The 12,007-nt window shown below is 36.4% G+C and overlaps 1 pseudogene; it reads left to right on the plus strand.

Annotated features, from left to right (window-relative positions):
- Positions 1 to 5,743: 5,743 nt before the first annotated feature.
- On the plus strand, positions 5,744 to 5,842 carry LOC115513153 (annotated as a pseudogene).
- Positions 5,843 to 12,007: the final 6,165 nt, after the last annotated feature.

The following is a 12,007-nucleotide window of genomic DNA, read 5'->3' on the forward strand; positions in this document are numbered from 1 at the left end:
TACGCTTCAGAGAAACAATATGGTATTAGTGACATAGTATTAGGGATAGACACAACTGACATTTAGTGGCTATGTACCATAATTATTATACCCCTTATATTATTTTTGATGATTGATTAGTTTGCGCATATGTTGTGTTTTAATGTATATATGCTATTTTAATATATTATAAAGAACTATTTCTTAAAATAATGTTTTAATAAATTATCAATTTCTTAGTTATTACATAACTCTTCCAAAAAGTATAACATTTTCATGAATTTTTAGCTCCCATTCACACTCATAAAAGTGCCTCTGTTGGGGTGCCTGTGTGGCTCAGTCGGTTAAGTGACCAACATTTGATTTTGGCCCAGGTTTGTTGGATCTCATGGCTCGTAGGATCGACCCCCACATCAGGCTCCACTGATGGTGCAGAGCTTCCTTGGGATTTTCTCTCTCCATCTCTCTCTCTCTGCCCCTTTCCCTGTGCACTCTCTCTCTCTCTCAAAATAAATAAATAAACATTAAAAAAAACAATGCCTCTGTTGAATGATATATGTTTCATAAAAAACTTATTTTATAGAGTATTAATTCACTTGCTACAAACATACAGTCCTAATAAGAAATCAGAGATGGATAAAGTGTTAGAGACATGATGTGAACAGAAGACAGGCGCATCCTGCCATGCAAGGCTTGTAAGCAAGTGCAAGATGGTCAAGATGGCTATTTTGGAAGGGCACACGGAAGCCTGAACATTGAAAATTCTTTAGCTATGTGAACAAAAAGAGAATATCTTTGGGGCAAAAAACAGAAAACAACTGCAAGCCCCAGAAATTGAAATCTCTCAAAGGCTGATGTCGCTGGGTGCTGTGATTCAGGGAGAAGCCTGTGATAAAGTGGGAGAAGAGGGCAGTGAACAGAGATGCCTTGATCCAGTCCAGTTCCCTAGGAAACAGCCCCAATGACAGAGATTTTCATGTAGGAAATTTTTTTCTAAGAAATGTTCTCAGTAACAACTGTAAGGGAGTGAGAAAAGCATAATTGAGCATACAGGGAATTTGAATGGGTGTGTATTGTGTGTATGTCATAAATCATAGATCACATATATCAGAAATCATATATATCAGAAATGGGTTGCCTCATTAGGAGAGGAAAAAGTGGGAGCAATACACACTGGCTTTTACGTGCTTTGGCTAAAAGCAAAACAAGTCACTTCTGCCCCAGCCCATTGACTAGAGTAGTAATTTGGCCCGACCTAATTGCATGGGACCTGAAAAATGTGTAAGTAGATGGGAATGTTTGGTGCGTTTGTGCCTTCCTTACAGGAGATTAAGAAGGCATTCCGTAAAATCAGTATCTATCTACAATACCTACTGTAGCCTAATAAAGGTGTCAATAATATTTTTGTGTGTAACCACATATGAAATTAGCATTAAGCACACAACCACATGTATAAGTAGAAACTCAATTACACATTTGTTAAATTGAATAAATCATGTCTATGTTGAGTTGAATAAATAACATTCCATGTATAACCATTTTGTATCAATTTTTTTATTTGTGATGTTATTTCAACACTGTACTCAGATTTCCTCCAAATGAGTCCTCCTTGCAATAAGTTTTGTTCCCCAAATCTTGAATTAATTGAAATGTCCACTTGAGTTTGTCAGCACCAAATAGTTAATAAATGTCTGAATAATTTTGTGGTGATAAATAGGTACGTACTGTTTCTGCATGATGATCATCTCTTCTTTTAGAAATATTACCCACATAATATCTATTCCTTTTTTATTGTACTCAATCTGAGTGAACTGCCATATTTATTTCAAATAGTATATTTAGAGACAGAAATACTACCAGCAGCTTTCTTTACAATTCTTTTGGCCTTACCCTAAGGTAAACTAGGGTCAAATTTCATTTATCACTTGACAATAGTAAAGCTTATACTAATCAATAGATTACAATGGCATCCAGCTCGTATATCTAAATAGCCACAGGTTCCTGAGCAAAGACTGGAAGATTGTATATCTATTCTGTAAAACAATGTATTTCCTGAAAGCTACATACCATCACATCATTTGCCTCCTTAAGTATAGGCACCACTAATTTTGGATGATAGATCAGAATATAATTTTCCCAAGTGAGGTGGGATAGGTGGGACTGGAAGGGATGATGAGGGAGATTTGGAAAATTCGAGTAAAAATCACAAAACTCTGGAATTAAAAAAAAATAGCCTTGGTTTCCCAGATCTAGAGAAGTTTTGCTATGACATGAATGAAGTAGGATGCTAGAGAGTTGCTCAAAGATATAATTGGAAGGAAATGATGGAAATTTCTTGGGAGATGGAAAAGTTTTATATCTTACTTGGAGGGATGATTGCTTGGGTATATGCATTTACAAAAACTCATCAGTTGTATGCATAAGATCTGTGCATTTCATCCTGTGTAATTTTTTCTCAATAACAGAATAATATTGTTTCTTTGGAAACTCCAAAAATTAAGCTATCATCAAAAATGTGAAAGATGCAGTGATAATGATTCCTACAGCATTTCCATTTAATTCTCCAATAGGTTAAGTGTATGGCTGAAGGTATTGAAGAATAATTATCAGAAGTAACGATTGTGTCAGAATGGGTATTTTCTACTAAAAAAAAATTATTCCAGTCCCTAGCACTTAGTACTCAGTTATTCCAAAGCAAAATAATCTAGTTCTTACCACTTACCATCTGATATGTATCTATTCTTCTGGAAATGGATTTCTCTTCTTTTTTTTTTTTTTTAAATTAATGTTTATTTATTTATTTTTGAGAGAGACAGACAGAATGCGAGCGGGGTAGGGGCAGAGAGACAGGTAGACACGGAATCTGAAGCAGGCTCCAGACTCCGAGCTGTCAGCACAGAGCCCAACATGGGACTCAAACTCACAAACCCCGAGATTATGACCTGAGCCGAGGTCGGTCACTTAACCGACTGAGGCACACAGGCACCCCTCTTCTTTTTTTTTTCCCTCTGGTAACAATCAACTTCAGGAGTTTGCTTTCATCCAAAATATGTCTTGCATTGTCCAAAATTTATTCACATGGACTATGACTATATAACTATTTCCAAGAGTATTCCACTGTTCCACAATTTTCATAATACTAATTTAATAAGAACTAGAAAGAAATGGACAGGTATTCTGAACATGTTGGTAGTCACACACATGAAAGAGATGTTAAAAATAAATTATTTGAGGAGTACCTGGGTGGCTCAATTGGTTGAGCATCCGACCTCAGCTCAGGTCATGATCTCACAGCTTGTGGGTTCGAGCCCCACATGGGTCTCTGTGCTGACAGCTCGGAGCCTGGATCCTGCTTCAGATTCTGTGTCTTCCTCTCTCTCTGCCCCTAACCCACTCACGTTCTGTCTCTCTCTCTCTCTCTCAAAAATAAATAAACATTAAAAAAATTAAAAAATAAATTAAAAAATAAATTATTTGAAATTACAAAAACCTGCTGCATCAATAAAATCCTATGTTATTCAATATTCTAGAGACATTTTTGCATATTCTCTCAAAATTAAACTGTGTATATCTTCTATACACTTTTACTAAGATACTATCTCTGATACCTTCTAATTCACTTGCCAGTTTTGGGTGAACCATTCAAGGGAATTCTATCTGTTACATGTGACAGTGCAAGTGACCCTTCCTATTGGCTCTTAAGGCTTTCAAGATTCAATTGTCATTGAGAATTTGGTAGTGGATGGGGATGCAATATGGACTCTGTAGAAAAGTGGAAAAACAAAATCATAGCATTGGTCCCTTGGTTTTGGAGGCAAAGCCATGCTCCCTTTTTGCACAGTAACTCTCCTTTGAGCATATTACTCCTCTCAGCCATAGTAAACAAACGCATACATAAATAATTGTGCTTTGTCCAGTAGCTCTAGAGATTTTGTTTCATTGGAACAAATTAGGTCACAGTCACATCTCTGAATTAAATGCAGGCTGGAAATGAAATTATTTGATCAGCCATTTCTGAATCCCATATGCCCATGGAGCTTGGAGGCAAGTATAGATAACCTGTTGCAAATGGAAGTCAAATCAAACATGGGAGCAAATTAGTGTTAGCATTAGCTAAAAAAAAAAAAAAAAAAAAAAAGGCAAATCTGCGGCAGTTTTATATTTAGCTATCATTGCACTTTTTCGAATTGGTAAGCCCCCAAATCGTATCTGGAGATGCAAAATTGTGTCTGAAGTTAGAGCATGTCCTTCTTATTAATTTAATATAATAAAGGTTAAAGGTAAACACTACCTCAGGCATTCACAATACTAAATATTTAAAGAAAATTTCCACCCACTTTTTACCCTTTTCATAACTCTACGTCATGCGATTACTTTTTATTCCCCCCACCCCAGAGAAGTAAGAAACATTGTCTGCATGTGCTCTTTTATTATTTCCTCATTTCTAGTCCCGCCGATCTCTCTCCTCTGATGGAAGTGGTGTGGAACAGCAACAGGGGGTGTCCTGACTCTGGCAGATATTTCAGGATAATTCTGTTTGATACCTCAACACCTTTTGTAATTCCAAGCAGATGACATTTCCTATTCATACAATAGGCATGGGATGTTAAGGACAACATATCTTTCATATTTTCTTTTCCTGACTTCTTGCTGTACACATCTTTAATTCACATGACTTTTTAACTTCTGGATTACTTTGAATAGGTCATAGTAATATAGATGTAGGGAGTACAAAAAAAGCTAAATACATTTAATCAAAGCCTAAAGATTTAAAAATTCCATCACTTCATTGAAATTTACAGAGAACAAGCATAGCAATTATTTTGATTATAATTATAATTGTGTTAATTATAATCTGTACAAATTTTTCTAAAACCCAAAATCAAACCAAGAAATATCTTGTGCCTGATAAGATAGCTTTATTTTAACATTAACTATTTCAAAGACATTCTCTTATACCCTTGTAGAGTATAATTTTTGTTTGTGAAAAAAAAATAAAATTTCACTATCTTTACACACACTATGGCATGATTGCTGTACATGGTCAATTTAACAGAATAAATTAAAATTGTTCTCTAGGGTATGATTCTTTTTTCAAGAGTTTAGGAGTACAGGATAAAAATAGAATGAAGGAAATCTCCCTACTTTCATGCATTTATACCTAGAGAATAGGTTACATTATATATGAAATCAGGCATATCCACAGACTGGGGTGGAAGCTAATAGGCAATAAGATGATAAGAAAAAGTTATTTTTAAATAACAGGAAGCTCTGTTGATACTGTGTAACATTTATTTTAAAGATGAAGAAACACTCTAGATTGATTTTAATAGCTGGGAGAAAGGCATAAGGAAAGGTTGCAGGAGATCAGCAGGAAGGAAATGACTGTTGATGAAGTTTATTCATTCTATTAGACTTAATCTTCCTTATTCCACTTCATTTTCTCAGGAACATTTTGAGGTTGCTGTTATTCAATATTTATTTCGTGAAAGCTAACACCGTGTTAAGTAACTTCCCCAAAGGCTTCAGAGTTAGAGTGGTCAGAATCATGAAACAAATGGTGAGTGCATTATTGTTTTCACAGCTAGCATCAAAGTTGCTCATGAGGGAGAATTTTCTTGTTAAGGAAAATGTTTTTATGACATCGGTTAGGGTGGAATACCAGGGCCTCTGGGAATAGGTGGAGGTAGGAGCTCAAATTGCAAAAGAAAAACAAAAAAAAATTAAATAACAACATGTTTCATTAAAAGAAATAAAATTTAGTGCACACTTTGGCAGTACATATACTAAAATAGAAGGATACAAAGAAGATTAGCATGGCCCCTGCGTAAGGATGACACCCAAATTCATGTTCCATATTTTTAAAAAAGTGAATAAAAATTAATTCATTCATTAAAATACATAAACAAACAAACAAACAAATAAATAAATAAATAAAATAAAGTTGAGGGATCACTGCTTTCATGTGCTCGTGAAAGGAAAGACAATAAATAAAATAATAAAACAAAATAAAATAAAGTTGAAGGTTCACTACTTTGGTGTGCTCATGAAAGGAAAGACAAAAAAGGAAAAACAAAAGAAAGACAGACTGAAAACAGAGAGTTTTAGTAAAACTAGGCTTTAGATGAGCTAAAAATTCAAAGAGAAGTCCAAGGATAGATGAAGAAACTTTGACAAACAAGAATTTTGAGTGCAAACGAGCATTGCCTTGTGTTCCTTAAATCTTCAGTCAAGACTGATAAAAACTTGGTCAAGAGAGTTTTGCTCGAGTTGTTGCGGTGGGTTGGTGAAATTTGAACATGGGTCTAGATGTCAAACCTGAAAAATGTGTGTGAAATAGACACACATGTGTAAAGGAAGAAGCCTGGAGTTTGAGGTGTCTCAGTTGTTCATAGAATTTTTTTTTCTTGTCAATTTACCTAAATCTCAGCTGGAAAATATTATCTAACACCTCTCCTTTATTTGACTTGTGTTCTTTTTTTTAAATGTTTTTAAATATTAATTAATTAATTAATTAATTAATTTGAGAGAAAGGGAGAGGGCAAGCAGGGCAGAGGGGCAGTGGAAGAGAGAGAGAATCTTAAGCAGCCTCCACAATCTTAGCAGCTGAATGCAGGACTAGATACCACAACCTTGGGATCATGACCTGAGCCAAAGTCAAGGTTCTGATGCTCAACTGACTGAGCCACCCAAGTACCCGTGACTTGTTTTTGTAGCTGAGCACTAAAGAAATAATTTACAGGAAAGCACAATTTCGGTAAATTTGGTCTGAAATGTTACTGAAAATTTTGGAAATTTAGAGTGAATTGGTGAAAATACAAATAAATATATTTTTAAAAATTTTTAATGTGTATTTTTGAGAGAGACAGAGCATGAGTGGGGGAGGGACAGAGAGGGGGGGGAGAGAGAGAGAGAGAGAGAGAGAGAGAGAGAGAGAGAGAGAGAGAATCCAAAGCAGGTTTCAGGGTCTGAGATGTCATCACACCGCGACGCGTTGATTGAACCCACGAAACGCGAGATCGTGACCAGAGCCGAAGTCGGATGTTCAACCAATTGAGCCACCCAGGTGGCCCCTATTTTTTAAAGAAAGAAAATCAAGCAGTTCTGTTGCTTTAAAATACATATTTTAAATTAAAGTGCCTCTAAGTAGAGACTATGTCATCTTGTTTCAATAAATATATAAAATAAATTTGTAATTAGGAGCATCTGCTTGGTTATAAACACACATATGTTGTAGCCCATAAACTGAGATTATTCTCTTAAGTAACATGTTCTCTGTAGTACTACTTACAACTTGAGTCTCTTTAGAAAAATATTTCTAGATATACATTGAAGTTCTGCATTTTGTAGTGGTTAAGACCATGGGATATATATTTCAGAGAATGTGATTCAAATCCTGGGCTTAGCAACCTTAGACTTGTGTGGACATGGGCAAATTTCTTATTTTCCCTAAGGAAGGTCAAATTTCTTAACTTCCCTCATTTTCTCTTCAAAATGGTGTGGTTTCAGCTGTCTATCTCTGCCTAAGAAACACTCCCAAGATTATAGATAAAAATAGCAAACATTTTCAAAAGTTCACAATTCCATGGAAGGGGAATTTGGGCCTGGCAAGAGGGGACTGTCGTCTCTGATTCACGGCATCTGGCACCTGTGCTCTGGCATTTGACTAGGTTGTGGTGGCTTTTTCATGACTCTCCTGCCACCTTAATGCTCCTTGGCCTCTCTTTCTTCATGTAATATCTCATCCTTCAGGATCCTTTTAAGTTTCTTGAGCTTGTCATAGTATGGTGGATTTAGAGTTGTCACATATCCTGCATGGTTCCTGGTTTCCAGGAGACAGGAAGAGACAGGAATTAGAAGTTGCTAGTCCAGTCAAGGGCTGTAAGAAATGGCACAGTGCAGCTCCTCTATGTTCTTTATTAGAGGATACAGGGCCTGACCAGACTCAAGAGTGGAGAATAGTTGGGACAATTTGATAAGGAATAACAAAGTCAAGTTGCAAAAGGAAGGCCCAACGGGAGGTATGATTCTGGCTAGCTTTAAGAAATACAATATGCCACATGGGGTAGCGATGCCTATCTTGCAAGGGTTTTATGAGGTTTAGGAAACGTATCAAAATCTGGCACACATGACACACTTAATAAATGGTGGCAGTTTATTAGATTGGACAGTGTGGATTTCACAAAGTCTCAAATAGTAAAATGACAGCACTATTTGAAAAAATACTGTGATCCGAACATAGTGCCAAATCAAAAATGAACATTAAAAGGACAGGATTCTAGTACAAAATACATAAACACACAATATTTATAAAACTATTTTACCAATGCCATGCATTAATGTCATCAACCCTTCTATTTTTTGCTCCCATCTCCCCTATAAAGCAGAGGCGTGGGCAGTCCTGAGGCTAATCGTCCTGGGAAATTATTGAAGGGTTAGAAGATAGGGTATGGTTGCACAAGGCAAGATTTCTCATGGAAAAAAAACTCAGAAGGATGAGGACCAAGGATTCAGCAAATCCAACGTCCTTTGGGAAGAGCTCATTTTAGTTTTTATGATGGAAAAATTCTGTATGCCAGTAGCCAGAGACAGAAATTGAAATAAGTGGTCATGGAGTGAACTGTCTAAAGTTGGCTTGAATTGGGTGTAGAAACAGACATGGTAGCAGCGGTGGTGGTGGTGACAATTGTTTTGAATAACTTCAGTCCTTCAGACTTACCGATATTTGGTTGAAGATACATTTCTCTCTCTTTTTTGAAACCAAGAACCAAGTCCTATGCAGAATTGGGGATGACAACCTGAGCTGAAATAAATATTTGGCAACAATGAAAGCCTCGGAGTTGGATCTATCGTGTTTATTAATATCAGATAAACTGTTCCTTTCAGTTTTGATTTATTTCGTGACCTCTTATTGATAATTCGTCAAAAGGACACCAAGTTGAAAGAACAAAAATTAACCTGACTAATGTGAACTGTTCTAACTCATCAAAGATTGAAATGGTTGGAATATGTTTACCTCTAAATTTTTCTGGTAAATCTGGGTAAAGGAAGGATATTTCAGGAGCGTGAGTCACGCTTGTTTTTATATCGGTACCTACATTTTTACTTGCATTGGCTTGCCACAGACTTAGGGAAGTAAAGCATTATTTGTTTCCAGTTTGGTGCTAATGTACATGACTAATGCACTAATAAATATTGCAAGCAAATCAATTGTACTTCCTAATAGCAAGGTGAACAGCAATAGCATTTTATGCAAGATCATAGGAGATTGAGCACTAAACCTGAAAAGGGATGATTCTAACCCTGACATTTCATTATTTCTTGGGATTTGTGCATCTCCCTTAATGTACAGTTAATGTAATTTGAGGTTATGAATCTTTTTTATAGTCTTCCTTTATATCCTTAAAGTAACAAATCTCAAGTTGTGACTATAGCAGAAAGCATTCACAGAATTCTGGCCAGGAAACTAAACTAGCTCACAAATTGTTATTTTTTCTGGGGAAAATGTATAAATTCTATTTATTTTTCATTGGAATATATATTTTGGGTGAAGAATGTTTGACATATATTTGTTGCTAGTAAAATTCTCAGAATCTGTCCCACTCAGTTCATTGTTGCTGCCAGGGAAGCATGAGGTTGAAATAACAAGAATAAACAATGGAAATATTGGTTTTAGCAGTAAATGCAATATGATTGATCATCTTGGGACTCACTGTGCCCACTGACTTGTATTCCCAGCATCATTTAAAATGGCTTAGCACCTTACATGACCAAACCTGTAAGGCAGCCAAAAGACAATGGATTCTCCTCGGAGGTTTGGAAACATACACGAAGGAGCATTTCCCATTCATTTAAAATCTGAATGGTACTAAAATGTTCTTCCTCAGAAAGATTTCTTTTTTGCATAAAATATACAATTTTTTCCCCTGTTGTATACAGACTTATTGATACTTAGGGCAATGTCTGTGTGTGTGTGTGTGTGTGTGTGTGTGTGTGTGTGTGTGTAGCCATTAAGTAAAAGAGTTCCTTTGAGCCTTGTATCATTATTGTTGAAATCCACCAATCAAAAATCAAAAGGGGGCACTCCTGCACTTAAACAAAAATAGTTTTTGTTTAGCTCTCTAAAGTAAGGGATAACACACACCAGGGGAAGTTGGAGGGCATTTCAGGAAAGGGGAGTTGGGAGGGCTCCTTCCAGGACTTTGGACATTATTCAGTAATTTTGTGGGGACACTAGAGAAATAGGGACCAGTTCTGGGTTGGATATTTTCAGAAAGTGGAGAAATGTGTTGATTTGATGATGTAACAATTTTTATCCAGGAGGAAGGAGGACTAAGTCAGAGCAAGAGGTGATGTTGGTAAAAAGCAATCATTGCTCAGAAGGAGGGGATTAGTCATGTTAGCTGCTGCATGATGGCCTTGACTATATCCTGTGAGAAACAATGTTTATGTTCTAATGATTTGATTCTCAGTAGGGCCAATTTGTACTTCCTGACTATATTGGGAAAAATACAGGAAAAAAATTAGCCCACATTTTACCTCTTTCAGAAGTAAGCATTTGTCAGGATTTAAAAATTCTTAAGACAAACAAAATTAGAAATAAATTTGTTATGGGGCGCCTGGCTGTCTCAGTCAGTTAACCGTCTGACTTGATTTCAGCTCAGGTCATGATCTTATGATTTGTAAGCTTGAGCACCACATCAGGCTCTGCACCCAGAGTACAGAGTCTGCTTTGGATTCTCTCTCTCTCTCCCTCTCTCTCTGCCCCTCCACTGTTCATGCTCTTTCTTTCAAAAATAATAAATAAGCATTTTTAAAAAAGAAAAGAGAAAGTTGTTAGGACACTTAGATCAAAACAATTAGAAGATATATAGGTAGGGATATAGATAGGTATATAACCCAATAAAGTACAGTAAAACATTTGATTGTGAGTTCTGCAGGAGTTCCATAAGATGAGAAAACATTTCTAATAAATTTTAACTTGATAAATGAGCAGTGTCTTGAAATACGAGTAGTATGTGACACTGAACTTCACATGATCACAACTGAGCCAATGGTTCTTCTCCTTCTCTCTCTCTCTCTCTCTCTCTCTCTCACTGTGGGACTGTGGGTGATCATCTCCCATTCTCGGATTTCGGTCTCAGGCCATGGTGTTTGGCAGAAATCAATGATTATTCAGAATGTTGGAAGGTGCCCACAACTGGCACTTGTGTGTTTTTTGTCACTTCAAAGCACTTATGGACAGTCCCTCTTCCATACAAGAGGAAGCTTAGGAATGCTTTGCTTCACTCTAGGTCAGGAAGCCTGCAGATATAGACTCTCTCCTCTGCTACCTTATTGCCTGTTACATTAAATACAGTATATGACAAGAGTTTATTAATACTGTTCTGTAGTCAACACCCGTTAGTGATAGTGAAAGTTATCTTACACAATAACCCTCCTCTCTTTTGTCTCCCTCACACCAGCCATGAAGGTTTTCAAAGATAAGTGCAGGTCAATTTTATTTTTCTTTATATTTTATATTTTCTTTATTATTTTTTATTATATTACAGTATCATAATCACTTTTATATGAATATTTTTGTGTTGTGGAATGAATCATCAGAGTTGCCATCATTTCTTAGGGGGAATTCACTTTGATATACAAGTGCTTTGGATTACAGGCATGTTTCTGGAATGAATTATGCTTGCAAAGCAAGGTTTACCTGTATATGTCTCTAATATATATACAGACTATACAGACCATCCTCAACTTAGAATAGTTTGTCATATACTTTTTTGACTTTACAGTGGTAGGAAAGTGATCCTCGTGCAGTAGAAACTGTACTTCCAATTTTGATTTTGATCTTTTCTAGAACTAACAATATGAGGCATGATACTCTCTTGTGATGCGGGGCAAGGGCAGCTCACTGCATCTCCCAGGCAGCCAGGAGATCATGAGGGTAAACCACTCGCACACTGACAACCATTGAATACCTATGCAACGATTCTGCTTTTCACTTTCAGTACAGCAGTCAATGCATTACATG

This window comes from Lynx canadensis, chromosome B1 (genome assembly GCF_007474595.2).
Source record: "Lynx canadensis isolate LIC74 chromosome B1, mLynCan4.pri.v2, whole genome shotgun sequence".
In the NCBI taxonomy this organism is placed as follows: domain Eukaryota; kingdom Metazoa; phylum Chordata; class Mammalia; order Carnivora; family Felidae; genus Lynx; species Lynx canadensis.